This window comes from Ptiloglossa arizonensis, chromosome 1 (genome assembly GCF_051014685.1).
Source record: "Ptiloglossa arizonensis isolate GNS036 chromosome 1, iyPtiAriz1_principal, whole genome shotgun sequence".
In the NCBI taxonomy this organism is placed as follows: Eukaryota; Metazoa; Arthropoda; class Insecta; order Hymenoptera; family Colletidae; genus Ptiloglossa; species Ptiloglossa arizonensis.
Window position 1 is genome coordinate 29,184,107 of NC_135048.1, and position 23,878 is coordinate 29,207,984.

General features: G+C 40.8%; 1 long non-coding RNA gene across 1 annotated transcript in view; it reads right to left on the reverse strand.

Annotated features, from left to right (window-relative positions):
- LOC143145102 (uncharacterized) overlaps window positions 1-23,878 on the reverse strand; it is a 68,639-nt gene that overhangs the window by 10,055 nt on the left and 34,706 nt on the right. The gene's annotated exons all lie outside the window — the stretch shown is intronic.

A 23,878-nucleotide genomic window follows, 5' to 3' on the forward strand; every position in this document is an offset into this window, starting at 1 on the left:
TATTTGGGCAGTTTCCAAGGTCGTCGTTTCGGAACACTCGAATTTGAAGGTATTACTGAGGACAAGTGTCTAGAGAATTATTATCTTTTTGTTTATCTATGCGAACGATATCAATTTCGCGTCGACTAACCTCAAATTTGAGAGGTAGATCGTTGTTAGGGGATATTTGGGCAGTTTCCAAGGTCGTCGTTTCGGAACAGTCGAATTTGAAGTTATTACTGAGGACAAGTGTCTAGAGAATTATTATCTTTTTGTTTATTTACGCGAACGATATCAATTCCGCGTCGACTAACCTCAAATTCGAGAGATTGGACATTTTTTTGGGGGACACTCGAGAAGCTTCCAAAGTCGCCATTTTGAAACCCTCGAATTCGAAGCAATTATTGCGGACGAGTGTCTAGAAAATTATTATCTTTTTGTTTATTTGCACGAGTGATATTAATTTCGCGTCGATTAACCTCAAATTCAAGGAATATATCATATTTGGGGGACATTCGAGAATCTTCCAAGGTCGCCATTTTGAAACCCTCGAATTCGAAGCAATTATTACGGACAAGTACCTACAGAATGATTATCTTTTTTTTATTTACACGAGCGTTATCAATATCGCGTTGACTAACCTCAAATTCGAGGAATATATCATTTTTGTGGGACATTCGAGAATCTTCCAAGGTCGCCATTTTGAAACCCTTGAATTCGAAGCAATTATTGCGGACGAGTGTCTTGAAAATTATTATCTTTTTGTTTATTTATACGAACAATATTAATTTCGCGTCGACTAATCTCAAATTCAAGGAATATATCATTTTTGTGGGACATTCGAGAATCTTCCAAGGTCGCCATTTTGAAACCCTCGAATTCGAAGCAATTATGGCAGACAAGTATCTAAAAAATGATTACCGTTCTGTTTATTTACACGAACGATATCAATATCGCGTCGACTAACCTCAAATTCGACAGATCGAACATTTTTTTTTGGAGACATTCGAGAATCTTCCAAGGTCGTCATTTTGGAACCCTCGAATTCAAAGTATGTCTCGCGAGCGAATTTCTAGAAGAAGACTATGTATTTATTTGTTTCTTCGAACGAGAATATACCGTCGACTACGAGGGATTATAACAGAATAGTACACATATGCGACGCCCAGATTGGCTATCGAGAGCCCGGCGCCACATACACATGACGTCACCTATTTTTCTTTTTATGTATTCAATGTGTGAACAACTGAACACGAATGTACTGACCAATGTTGCACCCAGTACTGCTAGAAACGTCTTTGAAAAAAAAGTATTTTCCTCGTTCACATTTTTTTCCATCGACACAAAATCTACGTTTCGTTTTCAATCTACTGGGTCAATTAATTAATCATTCTCTCTAAGTAATTTCATCGATGCCAGCCAAATAACGATTCGAACTATCACGAAGCGATGCGCGTACATTTGTCCTGTACTGTATTCACGACACCTTCCGAAACTAATTAATCACACCTACTATAGCTTCAACAACGTATTCATTAATTCGAAACAATTCTCGTGGACAAATGCCAAAAAAAGAAAAAAATGATTCCTATCTGCCAGACTTGAAATACCGCCCACCGTAATATTTGATAATATAAAAAAAAGAAGACTCGATAGAAGAGAAAACAAATATTTCACGCGCACGAAAATGATTTATTTTAGAATCGGGCTGTCGTTCGACTCTCAACCTGAATTTCACTTTATCTTTCGGAAAGGAAGTGATTCCATGGGGTACAATAGGTTTCTGGGTCGACAAAAACGGCAGGTTCGCGGAGCCAAGTATCTCGACGGAATCGTTAACAGTGTTTCCATTAAAATTGAACAGGCGAAGATGGATGATCGACGACACCACGAGGTACGACGTTGAGAGTCGCATTTCGCGATCCAAGCGCGACGATCGAAGTGGATCGGCACGAAACCGGGGGAACGGTCGTCAGGGGGCGTTCGTCAAATTTTATAGAGGGGTCGTTGTCCTGGGACTGCGTCGGGATCAGGACGTTCATCCCGTTGGCATTGTTACCGCTGCATCGCGTCCATCTTCGCGGCGCAGACGAGAAAAATTCGTCTGCCTACGCCCCGAACATCTCCGGAGATCCGTCCGTCGTCGGTCGGTTACTCGCGAGGGAGTTACGTGGCCGTTTCGAAAATGGAATTCCACGCGCGTTACGTGATCGCGGAAGGAGTCGGTCGGTCGGTCGGTCGGTCGATCGCTGTTCAAACGTACGAATGTTTAACCATCGCCCGGATCCTATGTTTTGGCTCGGTTCGCTCGCTTTGTAGTCCTCGGCTGGGTCTTTTCTGACCCAGAGCGACTTGCTCAATTACACCGTTGGTAATGTTCTTAGCAATCGACAAAGGTACGGTGAGACGATGGAAGTTTTATTCGAAGTATTTGTAGAAAATTTCGGGTCCATTCTGACCCACGCGTTGCCTCTCGCGATCCTGTTTTAATTTGGCTCGTTTGGGTCTATTCAAATCCAGAGTGATTTGCTCAATTAGAACCGTTGGTAATGTACTTGACAATCGACAAAAGTACGGTGAGACGATGGAAGTTTTATTCGAAGTATTTGTAGAAAATTTCGGGTCCGTTTTGACCCACGCGTTTGTCTCTCGCGATCTTACGATTTGGCTTGTCTCGTGTAGATCTATTCAGATCTAGAGTGACTTCTTCAATTACACTGTTGATACTATGCTTAACAATTAGTAAAGGTCCGGTAAAACGATAGAATTTTCCTTTGAAATATTTGTAGAAAATGTCGGGTCCGTTTTGACCCACGCGTTGTCTCTCGCGATCTAGAGTGACTTCTTCAATTACACCGTTGGTACTGTGCTTAACAATTAGTAAAGGTCCGGTAAAGCGATAGAATTTTTCTTTAAAGTATTTGTACAAAATGTCGGGTCCGGTTTGACCCACGCGTTGTCTTTCGCGATCCTATGTTTTTTAGTTTGGCTCGTTTGGGTCTATTTGAACCCAAAGTCACTTGCTCAATTACACCGTTGGTACTGTCCTTAACAATGAACAAAGTTACGGTGAAACAATCGAAGTTTTCTGTACAAAATTACGGGTCCATTTTGACCCACGCCTCTCACGACCCACGTTTTGCCTCGACTCGTCCGAGTCTGCTCGAACCCAAAGTACCTTTTTCTCAATTACACCGTCGATACCGTCCTTAACAATTAACAAAGGAGATACAATACATACAATAATTTTCCGTAAAATATAAGTGCAAAATTACGTTCGATACTTTTCCTCATTTCCCCCAATCGAAAACAACAAACGGAGACGTACGATCGCAAAAAAATTTTATTGCGATACCACCAGTGTGAAAAATTCTGCCGATCAACATTTCAAAAAAAAAAAAAAAAAAGAATCGATCGAGAATTCACTCGAGAGAACGAAAGATCGGGTTGAAGTTTCCTATTAAAAATCAACGACGGTACGATTCATCGTCGTTTCATCGATTCCATTGAACCCGAGCGGGGTTCCGGTCGTTTCACCTTCGCTTCGAGCGGTCGTTTAACAGTACATCTTTCGGATGTAAATTTCGTCCCCGGGGTCCGTGTGACGAAATTCACTCTCTCGTTCTCGTCTCTCTACGACACCGTAGCGGCCGCTACTTTCGTTGACACGCCGAGTGGAAAAGTTCCCTAAACGCAATCGGGACAAAATGACGCCGCGTTACCGTTAGCCCTCGCAGCGATCGCCGACGCGCTCTACCACGGCGTCGAGGAGGCGGAGGCGGACGAGGAGGTGGGACAAGAAGGGGGAGGGGGAAGAGGAGGAGGAGGAGGAGAGAAAAGGGTGAAAGCCCTATGAGAACGTTCGAGATGAATGGACGAGGCTGCCCCGGGGACCGTTATCGTTACCGCGTTCGACGCGCGGAACCTGGATGCAGATCCGTGGAAACACGCTCCCGGAACGTAATACATTATCGAAAGAACTTTCTAACGTTTGTCGGCGGCGAATCGACCAGGGAACAGATACACGAAATAATTGTAATGGCGCGTGTTCGACGGTTGGGAGAGACCGTGTACACACGGGGACAACCGAGGGCCCACATTCTCCTTTCGAATAGTTTTATCGGTTGTCGTTGCCGAGTGACGAAATTGGAAACAGTGACACGTGGTCGTTGGTGTTCAGACGAGTATGGGAGCTACCGAGGGCCCACGTTCTGATTTTTGGTAATATTTTTAACGCGTGTCATTGTTGAAGGACGAGTACGAACGAGTACGAACGAGAGTCTAAAAGAGTCCACGTTCTGATTTTTAATAATATTTTTAATGTGTGTCTTTGACGAAGGAGTACGAGAGCCTACGATAGCCCACATTCTGATTTTTAATAATATTTTGAATGCACGTCTTTGTTGAAGGACAAGTACGGGAGCCCATAAGAACATACACTATGACTTTTAAAAATATTTATAACGCGTGTCTTTGTTGAAGGACGACTATGGGAGCCCACAAGTACCCACACTCTGATTTAATTAATAATATTTTTAACACGTGTTATTGATGATGGACGAGTATGAGAGTCTAAAAGAGCCCACATTCTGACATTTAATAATATTTTTAATGTGTGTTTTTGACGAAGGAGTACGAGAGCCTACAATAATCCACATTATGATTTTTAATGATATTTTTAACGCATGTCTTTAACGAAGGAGTACGAGAGCCTACAATAGCCCACATTCTAATTTTTAATAATATTTTGAATGCACGTCGTTGATGAAGGACGACTATGGGAGCCCACAAGACACACATTGACTTTTAAAAATATTTTTAACGCGTGTCATTGACGAAGGATGATTATGGGAGTCCACAAGTACCCACATTCTGATTTAATTAATAATATTTTTAACGCGTGTCATTGATGAAAGACGAGTACGAGAGTCTGAAAGAGTTCACGTTCTGATTTTTAAAAATATTTTTAACCCACGTCGTTAATGAAGAACAAGTAGAAGAGCCCACAAGAACCCACAAAAACTCACAAGAGTCCACAGTCTGATTTATAATAATATTTCTAACGCGTGACGTTGTTGAACAGGGAACAATTGTAATAACACTCGTTCGTTGACTGTGGAACGATGAGTACGCAAGGAATCACATTTTTATGTTTAATAACATCTTCGTCAACTTCGTACAAAGTATTCTGTCCCCCATCAGGAACGTACGAAGAAAATATGAAAGTCACGCAGCAGTTAGATTGGAAACGGTAGGTGCGCTCCAAATTTGGGTCGTGAAAAATGTGTAAAATTTCAGCTTTGGCATTCGCGACGATTTCAAAAGGTACTTTAATTTCGCACGTTCGCCACCACATATATACAACAACCAGATTGGCTATCGAGAGCTGGGTGTCACACACGCAGGACAAATATTTTTTTTTTTTATTTTTTTTTATTTTGAAATATCTAAAAAAATGGAATTTTGCAATCGTCGAAACGTAGGGACTGCACGAAACACGGTACAGTGCACTTCTTTCGCGCTGTTCCCGATCCCAAGCTGCAGTTCTATGCATTTTACACGTGGTTTTAAAATTATTCGAAAGTGGGTGATTTTGAACCTGTTCTTCCACACGTCGATTCGTTCGTAATTATCTAATTTTCGATACACCTAAGTTGAAAATCTATTGTGCAAAGCCTCGCCCTTCGAAGTATGGATCTCGTTAAATAATAAAATACGATAGCAACTTGAAAAGTTTCAAATTGTATCCGATTAATAGATTTCCACAAGCGTACTCGATGCACGAAATTAAAAGTAGTAAAATGATATTTTTTATTCGACCCCCCTCCCTTCTAAAATATGCGTTACGAACGAGTCGCGAAAAAGTACCGTTCTCGTAAATGGGCCCCGACCAACAGATTGGGAAACTCTGCTGTTTCGTATCGCGCGAAAATATTTGTAAAAAATCACACTTTTACAAGTGGACCTTTTCTCCCTCGTATCGTGACAACGAACACGTCGATACAGAACTTTCCATCAAATAACGTTTTAGTGGAACTATCGTGGAACCGATTGGAAACGAAATGAAGCACAGTGGAGGACTTTGCGAACACAATGCAAACTCTACTCGAAGAAGGTACGAATTGACACCTTGAAATCCATCATGGTGATCATCGTTGACCCGATGTACATTATTATAAAATTTCTCCAAAGTGCATACAAAGTATTTTTCTCTAACGTGAACCTTTAAATAACACCATTGTCGCTGGTAATATTGAAAAATAACAAATACACCGAAAAATCACAATTATCGAATCTTTCTTCTTTTTACTGTTCGAATGAATATAGAGGACATGTTTAACGCGATAGTGAACGTGTTAAATAAATAAATAAAATCTCTAGGTCTCAAAACTCCACAATAGTAATTAACACTACGATTGTGATATTGTAAAATAACAAATTCACCGAATTATCGAATCTTTCCTCTTTTTACTGTTCGTACGAATATCGAGGACATGTTTGGCGCGGCAGTGAACGTGTTAAATAAATAAATAAAATCTCTAGGTCTCGAAACTCCGCAATTGCGATTAACACTACGATTGTGATACTGTAAAATAAAAAATTCACCGAATTATCGAATCTTTCGTCTATTCACAGTTCGAACGAATATCGAGGACATGTTTGGCGCGGTAGTGAACGTGTTAAATAAATAAATAAAATCTCCATGGCTCAAAATTCCGCAATTGCGATTAATATTGCGATTGTGATACAGTAAAATAAAAAATTCACCGAATCTTTCGTCTTTTTATTGTTCGTATGAATATCGAGGACATGTTTGACACGACAGTGAACGTGTTAAATAAATAAATGAAATCTTCACGGCTCGAAACTCTGCAATTGCGATTAACACTACGATTGTGATACAGTAAAATAACAAATTCACCGAATTATCGAATCTTTCCTGTTTTTATTGTTCGTACGAATATCGGGGACATGTTTGGCGCGGCAGTGAACGTGTTAAATAAATAAATAAAATCTCTAGGTCTCGATACTCCACAATAGTAATTAACATTGCAATTGTGACACTGTAAAATAACAAATTCACCGAATTATTGAATCTTTCCTCTTTTTACTGTTCGTACGAATATCGAGGACATGTTTGGCGCAGCAGTGAACGTGTTAAATAAATAAATGAAATCTCCACGGCTCGAAACTCCGCAATTGCGATTGTTCGGGAAGGTAACGAGTTCCCTGGTCGTGTTGGCGACCATCGTCGGGCTCTCTCGATCGCGTATGCGTGCCGCGTGCGGGGCCCCCGATGCACATGCACATGCACATGCACTGGACGCACACGGAGCCGCGCACGTAGACGACGCTCGCGCCGTTCAGGAATTGCGATGCGTGACCTAGTGCCGTTGCAAGCGTTCTACCTTCGAACTAGGTCTTCCTCGTTCCCAACTAAGTCCGCGCGTGTGCGCGCGCGCACGCTCGCACTCGCCAGCGCGGCCAACGAGCGTACAGCGACGCCGAGAATGCACCGGGGCGCCGAGCGTGCAATCCTCTCGAGGCGAATCCGTCTGGCACGAAACCACCTCCCAGACGCACCTGCAGCCAGGAGATGCACCGTTCGTTTCGTTTCGTTCTCGCGGCTCGAAACATCGGGCAACCCCTCGACGTTGAAATAACACTGGCCGTGTTTAGGCCAACCGGGTACCGTCGACTTTCTTACGCGCGACAGGATTGCTCGAGACGGTAGAATGCACCGACTGGCAGAGAGGAGTGAAATAACGAGAAATTTTATTTTATTAATGTTGGAACAACTTCGGAGTTTGTAGGTGAACGATGGACCATGTGAAATTTTATTTTGTTCATAGTAGAACAAATAGGGAGTTTGTAGGTGAACGATGGACCGCGTGAAATAATGAGAAATTTTATTTTGTTAATAATAGAACAAATAGGGAGTTTGTAGGTGAACGATAAACCATGTGAAAGAATGAGAAATTTTATTTTGTTAATAGTAGAACAAATAGGGAGTTTGTAGGTGAACGATGGACTGCGTGAAATAATGAAAAATTTTATTTTGTTAATTAGACTTGTAAGATCAGGAATCGAATATTGAGAAAATTGGTCCGATTTGTTATTTATACTTGTTTTACTCCAATTGTTGGAAACGATGAGATGAGAAAAATAATGAGAAATTTTATTTTGTTAATAGATCACGAATCGAATATTGAGAAAATTGGTTCGATTTGTTATTTATACATGTTTTACTCCGATTGTTTGAAACGACGGAGTGAGAAAAATAATGAGAAATTTTATTTTGTTAATAGTGGAACAATTCGGGAGTTTGTAGGTGAACGATGGACCGCGTGAAATAATGAGAAATTTTATTTTGTTAATAGATTACGAATCGAATATTGAGAAAATTGGTTCGATTTGTTATTTATACATGTTTTACACGTGAGTGTTGGAAACAACCAGGTTAAAAAAATTATAAAAGTTCCGGCTGTGAAATATTGTTTGATTATTATTGAAATAACTAGGGAACAGTAGTAATAAATTATTCGTGAACGATGGACATTGAGAAAGTAAATTTTCATTGGAAATGATGACGGAAAAAATGTTCTAAATTTCAATCTTGAAACATATTTCTCTGATGTAGACACTTTTGTAAAATATTGTTTGTAGAATAAACTATTCGTATAAAGAATGCACCTGAACAAGTGAGAAATATTTTGCGTACTGATTCAGCACCCAAAGAGAACAAAAGAAGTTTATATAAATATAATTATATCCGATGAACGTATTAGGATTAAAAAAAAAAAACACTCCTTAGACCTAATAGAAATAGAATCCAATCTTTAACGTGTTATGCACTCCTGTGCAAACCAGCTGCATAACACTCCCCCTAACGATTGCCAACGACTGCATCGAAACCCCCACGATACCCGATCGCTCTAAAAAGTGTAAATACATGTACATCTGAGAGAAAAACGCCCAATAAAGGAACTTGGGGAAAAGAAAATTAATATTGAATCACTTGCTGCTTCCAATAGTTGAACAAATTGATTCTGTCGATCAGCCATTCCTCTCAGGTGGCCTCATCGTTATCCCAAACGATCTCCAGCCAGCGTGTTAAATTCTAGATGATCATGAATCCATACACCCAGAAAATACAGCCAGAAAAGTTCCATCTTCGTTCGAGAGACACAATAATCTTCCTCGACCAGCACAGTCCTCTGATTCGAATATCGTTGAAAAAGTGTGAACAATTTTGGTGTATAACGCGAAGCAAGTGCTCTCTGGCGGCTAAACTGTGTTTAGTCGGCACAGAAAGTCGGTAGTACGGGCCTAGCCTTAATCAGCCGCGAGGAAACCGCAAACCCGCGATTACAAACGAAGCCAGCGACGACAAGAGGCGACGATGTTGCTGGCCAGCAACGAGGATGCGAACCGACTTAGGAGATTGGACGGCTGTCCTCGCGGTTTCTGCGGGAATTATCCTTCTCCCTGCGAAGTGGATGCCGCTACCTTGGGATACATTGAGCGATGACTGGCCAAAAAGATGTAATACCTCGGTGGCGTCATCTTCTTGCTCGATTCGGGTCCTACGTTCGTGTACTCGTGATTCTTTAACCCTGGAGTGGGCGTTTACAAGCTACGAGTAAGTATTGAACTTAAGTGAATCACACGAGTGTGATTTAAATATACGTTGGTTTCACATCTCATCGATCGATATATACGTCAACTAGGTGTATTTAATACAAGAAAGAAATGTAGAATGCAGAAGTGATATTTTCTTATTTAAATTTTGTCCTAGTATGTTCTTTGGATCTTTACAATTTTTCTAATTTTTCTATAGGCAAAATTATTGTAACAGATGCAATTTTAAGATGTGAGTCGCGTTAAATATTGAAATACGAGTGTCATTTAAATATTCGTTGGTTTCACATCCCATCGATAGATATATACGTCAACTATGTGTATTTAATACAAGAAAAAAATTCAGAAGTGATATTTTCTTAATTAAATTTTGTTCTAGTATGTTCTTTGGATCTTTATAGTTTTTATCATTTTTCTATAGGCACAATTATTGTAACAAATGCAATTTCAAGGTGTGGTCGCGTTAAGTATTAAAGTACGAGTGTGATTTAAATATTCGTTGGTTTCACATCTCATCGATAGATATATACGTCAACTAGGTGTATTTAATACAAGAAAAAAATTCAGAAGTGATATTTTCTTAGTTAAATTTTGTCCTAGTATGTTCCTTGGATTTTTATAATTTTTCTATTGGCAAAATTATTGTAAGAAATGCAATTTCAAGGTGTGAGTTGCGTTAAATATTAAATTACGAGTGTGATTTAAATATTCGTTGGTTTCACATCTCATCGATAGATATATACGTCAGCTAGGTGTATTTAATACACTAAGTGTATTTAATACAAAAAAAATTGCAGAAGCGATATTTTCTTATTTATATTGTAGATAAGAAGAAACTTATCTATAATTTTTTATAATTTTTCTGTGGGAAAAATTATTGATAATACATACAGATGCACTTTTAACGTACGAGTCGCGTTAAATGTTGAAATATGAGTGTGATTTAAATATTCGTTGGTTTCAAATCCCATCGATAGATATATACGTCAACTAAATGTATTTAATACAAGAAAAAGTGCAGAAACGATATGTTCTTAATTAAATTTTGTCCTAGTATGTTCTTTGGATCTTTACAATTTTTCTAATTTTTCTATAGGCAAAATTATTATAACAGATGCAATTTCAAGGTATGAATCGCGTTAAATATTAAAGTGCGAGTATAATTTTACATTGCATATATCAACTGAGTGTATTTAATACAACAACAAAAATGCAAAAGCGATACTTTCTTATTCAACCTCCTCTAAACTTTGTCCTGGTATGTCTGTGGGTCTTCATTGACCCACCTCGTAATAAATTTTTACAATTTTTCTACAGGTAAAATTATTCTAAGAGTTACAATTAGATGTTTCTATAGTTTCCCTCATTTCATCACAAAGCTAAATACAAAAGAGTATAGTCGAAGGGGAGAACGCTTTAAGATTGATTCGATCATCGAAATAAACGTATTATCCCTTAGAAGATAAACTTAGGAAAAGTAAGTGTATAAATAAGACGCGAAAATAAGGGAAAGATGAGACTTACGAAGAATTACGGTAAACGAGGCGTAGAGATCACTGAACGCTCAAAAGAATAAATGGATACATTGTAAAAGTTAACGGCACGGCGCATAAAGGCCGAGTTTTGGCAATGGGATCCAAGTCGATCGGATTAGTCGTAAAGGATTGGATGGATACGCGGAGGCCTCGGGCAGTAATTCGAACCAATTAAAGCGAAGATACAAACGTCGACCGTTAATAACCTTAAAACGAAATATTAAGCTGGCAACGACGTACGTTTGTACATAAATTGACACAAGAGTGCGTTTTTGACGGAAGAGTAAAAAGAAAAAAGAAAAAAGAAAAAAAAAAATCAATTATTCTTGGGTGGCCATAACCCGGACCCCGCTTACTTGTACACCTACTTTCAAACTCTGCCCGATAAAATAAAATACACTAACCCAGATCATGGTTGCTTGCGTATCCACTCTTAAACTTCCCTCAATGCGATAAAATTAAAAAAAAAAAGAAAAAAATGAAACACACCCAAGTGGATCAAAGTCAGACCCCGCTTACTTGCAAACAACTTTCGAACTCTGCTCGATAGAATGAAATATACTCGGAGTGGACCTAACCGAGACCTTGCCTACTCGCGAACCTACTTTTAAACTCGGTTCAATGCAACGAAACCGATGAAAATAAAATACATCGACCCAGACCCCGCTTTCAAGTCCATCGACGTTTCAATTTCGTTCGATAAAATAAAGTACACACCGGCGAGCCTAACCCGGACCGCGTTTACCGCGCACCTGCTCTTAATCATCGCTCCGTAAAATAAAATTAAAAACAAAAAAAAAAGAAAAAAAAATAGATTCGAACGGAGCCAATCTCCAGATACAGGAAACGATGACTTCGACCCACCTGGTCTTCCTGTCCTGTGGATCGGAACGATCTTTGGACATGACTTCGTAAGCCCCGTTATTTCACCAGACTGTTCGATCGATGTTTCCGGTTTACCGTGGAATATCACCTCGATTACAACAATCACCGTGCAACCACCCTCGGTTCAACGCCTCGTTGCGTTAAACGTCTCTCTTTACGGTCGTTCGGGGGTTCCCCTCGGTTCAACGCCATCGAGCATTCCATACGCGACCAGAATTCTCCAGAAAACTCCATTTCTTTTGGGACTTTCTCGCGCGTCGTTCGCCCGGGGACTTGTCAATTCGGTGGTACCGCAAGCGACCAGAACCGAAATCGGTGATTACGTAAGACGACGCGCGGGCCACGAGCACGCGCGCGGGCGCGGGCGAGGGCGAGGGCGCGGGCGCGGGCGCGGGCGCGGGCGCGGGCGCGGGCGCGGGCGCGGGCGAGGGCGAGGGCGAGGGCGAGGGCGAGGGCGAGGGCGCGTGCGCGTGCGCACCACCACGCTGTCCCGTATTCGTCGTGGGAAGTACTGTCGTTTCGGGGCCCGTTAGAAGCGGATTTGTTTACGTACACGTACAGGGTACACCTGCGCGAGAGGCGTTCGCGTTCGCGCTCACGCGCGTAATTCCGTAGGAGCGTGGCGAGGTGCGACGAAACGCAGGCGACGGGTCAATGCCTCGTATACGGAGCAGTATACGACTCGCCGACTTTCCGTATATGCCCGGAAACCTCGGCTGAGATTCGTGGCCGGAGCCGGTGGAGCTCGATAAAAACGAATGTGTCACGGGAGAATTCCCTTTTCAAAGCGGAATCGTCCGCGTCGTTCCTCCTCGATTCCTCGTTCGCAACTACCACCACCTCCCACGCCTCAACCCCTGGAACGATATTCGATGACCGTAATGTGTTTCGGATCCGCGTCGGTCGATTGTACGTTCTCCTTGATTTTTGGATGATTCAATAGCGGGGTTCGGCGGTAAGAGCGATCGAATTCGATGATTCTTGAGTTATTTGATATTCGAATGATTCGTGAGTACTGGAGCGGTATGAATAAACTTGGAGTATTCGAGTATTTTAGGAGCGGACGAATTATTCAGTACTCGAATAAGCTGGGAGTGTCGAGTAGTTTAGGAATAGTCGAATTATTCAGTACTCGAATGTCACGACTAAACTTGGAGTATTTGAGTATTTTAGGAGTAGTCGAATTATTCAGTACTCGAATGTCACGAATAAACTTGGAGTATTCGAGTATTGTAGGAGTACTCGAATTATTCAGTCCTCGAATGTCACAAATAAACTGGGAGTATTCGAGTATTGTAGGAGTACTTGAATTATTCGGTACTCGAATGTCATGAATAAACTGGAAGTATTCGAGTATTGTAGGAGTACTCAAATGTCACGAATATACTAGGACTATTCGAGTATTTCAGGAGTAGTCGAATTATTCGGTACTCGAATGTCACAAATAAACTTGGAGTATTCGAGTATTGTAAGAGTACTCGAATTATTCAGTACTCGAATGTCACGAATAAACTGGGAGTATTCGAGTATTGTAGAAGTACTTGAATTATTCGATACTCGAATGTCACGAATAAATTTTGAGTAGTCGAGTATTCTAGGATGACTCGATCTAATCTTTGAATATGTTTTAGGTACTCGAATACCACGAATAAAGTTGGAATATTCGAGTATTCGAATACCACGAATAAAGTTGGAATATTCGAGTATTCGAATAAGGAAGTATCGATATCATAGACACAAAATTTTTTGTGTGACTTTTTTGACGAAAAGAATGCTCATTTTTAATCTAGTATTTGTATTAATATCTACCAATCCATAGATAAAAAAAATTGTATGGTTATGGGTACAAAAGTTGTAGATATAGATTATGTCTGGGTTAGGTGAAAAAGAATGATAGGGTTGTGCGTAGGAAGTGTGACGCTGATCTTGGAGATTTAAATTGAAAAGAGACAGAAATGTAATCGAATGGAAACATTTTCTATGTACGGTCTATTTGTCAAATACGAGTGCACGTTGAATTTGGGCGTGAATTTTCTTCGCGCAAATCTGTCGATAACGATTGCGGCTTCAAACGACCATCGATTAAATCAACGTCCCTCGCGAATTATCCGGACAACTCGTTGATTACATTTCTGTTGACCATTTATTTAAAACGAAACATCCAGTATTCGCCGAATTTATCAACGTTGGGAATATCAAATAAATAACACCTCTTTCCTCTCTTGCTGGTTGTTTAGTTCGACACTTTTTCCATGGCAATTAATGAATCGTGAAACGTGAAAACAATTGTTGGAATCGATACGTATCTCGCATCGAGTTCCCTCGCAAGTGCCTTCATTATTGGGAGACGTCCTTGGGCTCTTTGATAAATTTTTGAATACATCGTGTAACATAATTTGTGAGTTTATCAAAAAATATCGTGCAATACAATTCATGTGATCAGGTCACCTCTCGAGTGCCTCTTGAGTGCCTCTTGAGTGCCCCTGTCGTCAAGGGGGGGATATTTGCTCCCTTTTCGTCGAATGTTTGCGTACGTCAAGTAACCCAACTCTCGCGACCAGGATACACTTTAAGTTCCCTTTGAGTGCCCTTTGAGTACCTGTCGATTCTCGTCATCGAGGATCAACTTCGTTTCTTGTACGTCAAATTTTTGCTTACATTAAATAACTCGCGCGTCCAGAATACTCCTCGAGTACTTCTCGAGTGCCTCTCGAGTACCTCGCGTTATTAAGAGTCCACTCTTACTTCCTTTTTGCCAAAACTTTTGCACACATCAAATATCACAATTCGCGCGAACAAAATACTCCTTGAGTTCATTTTGAGTGCCTTTCGAGTGCTCCTCGTCATCGGAGAGCATTCTTCCTTTTCACCAAAGTTTTTGCGCACACCGAATTACACAATTCGCGCGTACAAAGTACTCCTCGAGTTCTCCTCGAGTGCCTCTCGAGTGCTCTGCATTCTCAAGTGCCGATCACTTTTTCCTTTTCGTCAAAATTTTTGCTCACATCGAATATCACAAAGTACTCCTCAAGTTTATTTTGAGTGCCTCTCGAGTGCTCCTCGTCATCGGTGGAAAATTTGTACTTCTTATCTGCCAAAGTTTTTGTACACACCGAATAACACAATTCGCGCGAACAAAGTACTCCTCGAGTTCTCCTCGAGTGTCTCTCGAGTGCCTCTCGAGTGCTCCTCGTAATCGGAGAGCAACATCCTTACTTCCTTTTTGCTAAAATTTTTGCACACATCGAATATCACAATTCTCACGAACAAAATACTCCTCGAGTTCTCCTCGAGTGCCTCTAGAGTGCTCTGCATTCTCAAATACCAATCACTTCTTCCTTTTCGTCAAAATTGTTGCACACATCGAATAACACAATTCGCACGAACAAAATACTCCTTGAGTGCCTCTCGAGTGCTTCTTGTCATGGGGGGGACATCCTTACTTCTTATCTGCCAAAGTTTTTGCACACATCAAATATTAGAATTCTCGCGAACAAAAATACTCCTCGAGTTCTCCTCGAGTGCCTCTAGAGTGCTCTGCATTCTCAAATACCAATCACTTCTTCCTTTTCGTCAAAATTCTTGCACAGATCGAATATCACAATTCTCGCGAACAAAAATACTCCTCGAGTTCTCCTCGAGTGCCTCTAGAGTGCTCTGCATTCTCAAATACCAATCACTTCTTCCTTTTCGTCAAAATTCTTGCACACATCGAATATCACAATTCTCGCGAACAAAAATACTCCTCGAGTTCTCCTCGAGTGCCTCTAGAGTGCTCTGCATTCTCAAATACCAATCACTTCTTCCTTTTCGTTAAAATTGTTGCACATATCGAATATCACAATTCTTGCGAACAAAAATACTCCTCGAGTTCTCCTCGAGTGCCTCTAGAGTGCTCTGCATTCTCAAATACCAATCACTTCTTCCTTTTCGTCAAAATTGTTGCACATATCGAATATCACAATTCTCGCGAAGAAAAATACTCCTCGAGTGCCTCTAGAGTGCTCTGCATTCTCAAATACCAATCACTTCTTCCTTTTTGTCAAAATTGTTACACATCGAATATCACAATTCTCGCGAACAAAAATACTCCTCGAGTTCTCCTCGAGTGCCTCTCGAGTGCCCTGCATTCTCAAATACCAATCACTTCTTCCTTTTCGTCAAAATTGTTGCACACATCGAATAACACAATTCGCGCACGCGACCAGGATACCCCTTGTGGGTCACGGTGTTTCCGTTATACACGGCCGACGGGTTCACAAAGGCGTTAAAAAAAACGTTTTATTTGCTCGGCCAATGCCGGCGATTTAGATCTTGCGTCACGTACAGCGGCATTTCCTGCGGACAGAACGCGACAGGACGCGAAGGAATACGGTCCCCCGTCCCCCCTACCCGTATCGCGGTTCGGTTACGAAATAGCACGACGATAAAAGCGATCGCCTATATAAGATAAATGGTGAGCTTAGTCACGATCTGGGCACGGCCACGAATTCGACAGGTTGGAGGCTTCAGGGTCGGGTCTTTCACCTCGAGCGTTGAACCCTCCGCGAAAAAAATCCTCTTAACTGTTCGAATAGAGCAAACGACCTCTGTTTCACCTTCTCGTGAAATTTTACGCTCGGTCGAAATTTCATTTCGAGTCTGGTTTGTTTCGCGGAGGAAAATTTATTTCAATGGGGTAAAGTTTTTTTTAATTCACAAAGATACCCTCTGTTTCATCACCGTCGGGATGGTGCAATCTTTTTTCGTTAAAAAATTTCGTAACTTCCGTTCCACGTCCCTTCGATCCTACGTCTGCTCGAATTAGGTTATATCGGTGTACACAGGGTGTCCTTTCTTTTTTAATTTACAAAATTACTCGTGAAAATACAAACTGTACAAAGAATTGTACGACACGAAATTACCCATTACGATCAATGTGAAGTAAAACTTATAAACTTTCGTTAAAAATGATAAAAAATTAATAACCCTTTAAAAATTATGCACTTTCGTTTAAAAATACACAAGCCTCTGTACTAAAATCTTTGTACAGAAAAATTAATGTACTTGAATTTTATGTACAATTGAAATCGTTCGATTCTTGTTCGAGATTATTTTTCGCACAACGAGGTGGTTCATTGGAAATTTATCGATTAAAATCGGACACCCCGTATACTCGAACATCCATTTCTTGGCTCGAATCCTACCTCGTCTTATCTATTTTTGCTACGTGTCTCGTGTAACCGTGTACCTACTTCTGCTGTATATTACACCCTTAGCCCATCGAAGGGCTTTAAATTGGCGATAAGTAAATAGAATTTTCGTTTCTCATCCCCGTTCGAACCATGGTGCCGTGGTTTAGACCCCGTGATCGTCGATAAATCGTTTACCGGGAATCGTGAGTCGCGTTACGAAGAAATCGTCCAGCAATGGGATTTTCCAGCGTGCGATGACTTCCCCGTTGCGACCGCGTGTAGTTTTGCATACAATCGGTTACTGCGAATCCAACGGTCGGTCGAGAGGAACCGGTTGTTAAAAATATGATAAACCGGTCGCCAAAAGCGGAGAAAAAGATCGCCGAACCGTAAACCCCGCGGTTTCTCGATCGTACCACCGGCTGGTTTTGGCTCGTGGTTTTCGGATTCGAGCGCGCTGAAAGAAAATGGTTCATCAGCTACGCTGGCATTCTTTCCACGTGAAAAACGAACAGTCTACGGAAGGAATATTGTATCGTCGAGGAACGAGTATTATTTATGGAAATCATTCTGTTAGCGGTTAACGAACAGGATTGGATTCTCTGATAACGAAATTGTGCTTTGGACATTCACGACACACCTAACTTTGTCACCATTCGTTTTAAGTTTAAAGATTAGTAGCATTTTGGTAAAGGAAGAGCAAAAGTTTTGGTTGATGTTAGGTTGGATGGTATCGAGGTAGGTGTGCTCTTAATTATGTATTAAATTGATGAGTGAAAAAATAAAAGGTAAAAAATTACGCAAATGTAATATCGAAGTGTGTGAGAGCCCTCGCGTAACAGTTTTTGGAACTATGTATGAAAAGTTAAAAAGGAAAAGTAAAAAATAATATTACAGTTAGCCATAAAACGGATTCCACGTAGAATGAATGCTTAGTAGATTCTATCTTTTCGTATACCATCGCGATTATTCCAAGTTCTCAATTAGCGAGCAACGAAGAGGTTATGTTCCATTCGTGCATCGAGGGAGTATAACGAGAAAAAGAGGCGCGAAAATCAACCGGGAAAGTTTTCGTGTTGGCTATAACGCGATTATAATTCCTTTGAAGTTTACCGAAGGAAAATAACGACGAGAAAGATGACATGTTTTCCTTACGGAAAGAATTCCAGTATGTGGCTAGGCAATGGCGGAACGAGCGATCGTTTGGTCGTTGATTGGACACCACTGACTGTGAATTTATAACCTATCGCGTGGAGAACGACATGGACGACGACAGTTGGAGTTGTGGGTGAAGAAGCGACGATAGCCGATCTTGGACGTTGATTTGACGTGCTCTGATAAGAGTGGGGGAAGTTCCATCGGAATATTAGAACTTTACCAACCTCTACGTTAAGAGACCATCGACGCGATGTGATTGTTCAGGGTCGTTGTTAAGCTCGAGCAATTAACATCGATCTTCAACGACTTGAATATCAACTAGAATGTCATCGTTCAAAGAATAGATCAAAAAGGGGCGGAGCGATCGTTTGATCGCTGATTGGACACCATTGATCATGAATTTAAAACTTACCACGCGGAGAATGACGATTGCTGACCTTACACGTGGATTTTGCAAACGTCTATAAGAAAGAGGGCAAAGTTGCATGGGAATATTACAACGTCGAGTACCTCTACGTTAAGAGTCATATCGAGTTCATTAGCACGACATTATCGTCTAGGGTCGTAGTTTTGGTACACGTTGGTACTCAGCTGTAAGAGAGAGGGGAAATTTGCATCGAGTACCTCTACGTTAAGAGTCACATTGAGTTTATTGGCACGACACTGACGTACAGGTTAGTAGTTAAGCTCGAGAAATTAACACTGTTCTTCAACGACTTGAATATCGACTAGAACGTCATCGTTAAAAGAATAGGTCAAAAAGGGGCGGAGCGATCGTCTCATCGCTCATTGGACACCACTGACTATGAATTTAGAATTTTCTGCACGAAAAATAATGACTACCAACCTTACACGTTGATTCTGTAGTTGTCTATAAGAAAGAGGGGAAGTTGCATGGGAACATTACAATTTCGAGTACCTCTACGTTAAGAGTTTATTGTCGAGTACCTTACGTCGAGTTTACTGGAGCGACACGATCGTCCAGAGTAGTCATTAAGCTCGAACAATTAATATCGATCCTCAACGACTTGAATATCAACCAGAAAATCATCATTAAAAGAATAAATGAAAAAGAGGCGGAGCAATCCTTTGATCACTGATTGGACACACTTAACCATGAATTTAGAACTTACCACACGGAGAATAACAACTGCTGACCTTAGACGTTAATTTTACAGTCATCCATAAGAGAGATGGGAAAGTTACATCGGGATATTTCAACGTCAAGTACCTATACGTTAAGAGTCACATCGAGTTTATTGTCACGACACTATCGTCCAGGGTCGTTGTTAAGCTCGTTGATTTTGCAGTCGTCTATGAGATAGAAGGGAAAGTTTCATCGGAATATTACAACCTCGAGTACCTCTACGTTAAGAGTCACCTCGAGGCAATCTATACCACACGATTATAACGTCTATAAGCTCGAACAATTAACACCGATTCTCAATGACGCGAGCACCGACCAGGAAGTCACCGCGAAGAGAATAAAGAGAAAAGGGGCGGAAAAAATGGCGGGACAAAGGAATACTATATGCGATTTCGCGGATCGTCGTTCATTGGTTGCCGTTTGCACGTGAGCGATTCGTCGTTCTTCGAGGCTTCAGGATCGGGAGACGGAGAGAGACCGAGAGAAGTGGAGAGGGAGAGAATGAAGGGCGCGAGAAAAAGAAGTGGGGGCCCGATAGCGATGGGCCTGATCCAATTCCCATGATTTTTGATCGTTGACCTTCGACTCGAATAAACACACCGCTTCGAGAGCACTAGGTTAGGTTAGCTTACCCTCTATAAATTACCCTCTGGCTACGATTACTGTACTTTCAATTGTTAAACGTAAGGGTGGTTCCAGAGGATGTCTCTCGATGTTCAGTTAGTATTATTGCCTCGAACAATGATATCACTGCTATGGAGTACTTGAACATTCTAGATGACCAGGTTTATACAGTATTGGAAAAAATGTCATTGGACGTGTTTTTGTTATTTTTGTTATTTTTGTTTTTATGTATCATTACAAAATCTATGCGTAGGTTGAATTTATTCGTCATTCACTTCTCTGCACGTAATTCTACCCATTTGGTACCGGCTCAATCACTATTCCAAATATCACAGAACATCCAAGATAAACTTCAACATCCTTTTGGTACATCACGGTCCGATATGATTTTAGGGAACGGAGAAACAGGTTCTCTTCGATGTAATCTCTAAAACAATTCGAAGACGTTTCTACAGAACGGGATAATGTTTCACTGGGAATTATTCGCTACTAGTGTGAATTTATTTCAAGAACGGTAGGACCCGATCTCGTATTAATTCATTCGAATCGTTTCGCGAGATGGGTTTGAAACGTCACCGAGTGATCTTAAAATTATACGACGACCACGACTATGTCACGGTGGTCTGTGTAAAATATGCGTGCGAAATTTCAACGTGGAATATTTATTGTTCAAGTTTTTAGGATTTGTTGAACGTCTTCGTGCACTTTTAACTTTCTACCGGGTATTTAAATCGAAATCCTAGTGTTACTACGGGACATTTAATTTACTCTTTTTTTAACTCATAGTAAAGGTATTTTCTTACTCTTTGGAGCGATAAATAAAATACAGGACAGTTGTAGTACGAAGTATTACGAACGATAAGAGTGTATTTCATCAATATTTTCAACTCTTTATCATTCGTCCTCTTTTTTTTTTCTACCTTGCACCAAAGTGGTGGTATTTTTTCACTCATCGAGGCAACAAATAAATAAAATACAGTGCATTTATTTCATAAATGTTCTCAATACTCCATCATCCACCCTTTTTTTTCTATTCAGCACCAAAGGTGTATTTTCTTACCCATTGGTGCAATAAATAAATAAAATACAAGACACTTCGAGTAACAAATAGTTAAGAACGATACGAGTGTATTTCATAAATGTTCTCAATACTTTGGAACTTGATATATACTGATACATACAATTATGAGGATGCATGATGGAGTATTAAGAAGATTTATAAAATACATTGTATTTTATTCATATATTCCACCAATGGGTGAGAAAACACAATACCTTTCTTCTTTTCTACCTCGTAACAAAAGAGTATTTTCTCCCCTATTAACGCGATATATAAATAAAATACAATGTATTTCAAAAATCTTCTCAATACTTCACCCTTTCCTTCTCTACCTCGTACCAAAGGGGTATTTTCCCACTAAAATATAAAATACAATGTATTTATTTCATGAACATTCTCAAAGGGGGAATTTCTTACTAAAATATAACATACAATATATTTATTTCATGAATATTCTCAATACTCCATCATCCACCCTTTTTTCTCTTCTACCTCACACGAAAGTGGTGGTATTTTCTCATTCATTGATGCAGTAAATAAATACTCTACAATGTATTTCAGAAATCTCATCAATACTCCATCGTCCACCCTTTGTTCTTTTTCCACCCTAAAGGGTGTATTTTCTCACTCATTGGTGCGATAAATAAATAAAATACAATATATTTCACAAATCTTCTCAATAGTCCATCATCTACCCTTTTTTCTCTTCTACCTCACACGAAAGTGGTGGTATTTTCTCATTCATTGATGCAGTAAATAAATACTCTACAATGTATTTAACAAATCTCCTCAATACTCCTTCGTCCACCCTTTGTTCTTTTCCCCCCCAAAGGTGTATTTTCTCACCCATTGGTGCGATGAATAAATAAAATACAATGTATTTCACAAATCTTCTCAATACTTCATCGTCCACTCTTTGTTCTTTTTCCATCCCAAAGGGTGTATTTTCTCACCCATTGGTACGATAAATAAATAAACTACAATATATTTCACAAATCTTCTCAATAGTCCATCAATCAACCTTTTCTTTTCTACCTCGCACCAAAGGTGTATTTTCTCACCCATTGATGCAATAAATAAATAAAATACAATTTATTTCACAAATCTCCTCAATACTCCATCACACACCTGTTGTTCTTTTTCCACCCCAAAGGGTGTATTTCCTCACCTATTAGGTGCGATGAATAAATAAACTACAATGTATTTAACAAATCTCCTCGATACTCCATCATACACCTGTTGTTCTTTTCTACCCCACACCAAAGGTGTATTTTCTCACCCATTGGTGCGATAAATAAATAAACTACAATTTATTTCACAAATCTCCTCGATACTCCATCACACACCTGTTGTTCCTTTCCCACCCCAAAGGTGCACATCCTCCCATCGGCGCGCTGAATAAATAAAACGCGTCCACGCCAAACAAAAAAAGAAAAAACCAAAAAAAAAAAAGAAAAGAAAACCAACGTACGAACCGCGTGGAAAAAAAATCCCGTTGCACGGTACCGAGCGAGGGTCCGGCGACGCCGGTCGCCGAAATTCCGCGCGTCGTTCGCGATCTTTCGCGCGGAGCGCCGATACCGTTCGGTTCGCGGTCGAAGCCATCGCTAGGGACAGCCTCGAGGAAGCAGAGCGGTCGTCGACCCCTGAAAATACTCTTACGCATTGTGTGCCACTTCACTTCTGAGCGGTCTCGAGGCGAGCGAGCTGAGCGAGCGGGTCGGCGGCGTCCCTCGCTCGAGGCGAGCGAGGACGAACCTCGATGTTTCCGACTCGGTGTTACATTATGGCTCACCATAGGATTCCACGCGGCCCCGTGGCTCTACACCCACCACCCCGCGCGCCCTTCGTCCTCCACCGACGCCTCCTCCCTTTCTTCCTCTTCTTCTTCTTCTTCTTCTTCTTCTTCTTCTTCTTCTTCTTCTTCTTCATCTTCGTCTTCGTCTTCCTCCACAGCTTTTCTCCTCCTTCGTTTCTCCTTTCAGCACGACGCCGCTCAGGCCCCAAAGCTAACAGTACTCCCGTGCCTAGCCTAGCCAGACGTTGAGACCGTCAGGGACGTACCGCTCGAATTTCTGGGCCCAAATGAAAACGAACTGGCCGCTCGAGAGAAGTAACGTTACTACTCTCGACCTCCTGCTCCATTCGAGCCGCCCTTCGGAGCATCGTGAACCAACCGTTGCTCGATTTAGTCCCGAACCGGCCCCGACACCCACTTACTTCTTTCCTGTTCGCTCTCGGGACCATTCGGATTACTAATTTTTCCATACGTGAACGCTTCCACTCGTCATACGTTCGATCACATCATTGTCATTTATCTTCGAACACGTACAATCGCGGAGAGCCATTTTTACTTTGTACAGATGTTACTAAGTTGTGAAGACCTGTTTCTTATTGTTCGATTTCGTTCAATAACGTGACTAATTTAATTAGAGAATAACAATTGGTTTTTTTTTATTTTATGTTGGATGTATGGAGAATTTGATACAATTGTGGAGATTTATTTTTTTTTGTGCAGATGTTACTACATAGCAGAGACCTGTTTCTTATTATTTGACGTGACTAATTTAATTAGAGAATAACAATTAGGTTTCTTTGTTTTATGTTGGATGTATGGAGAATTTGATACAATCGTGAAAATTCATTTTTCTTTGTAGAAATGTTACTACATAGC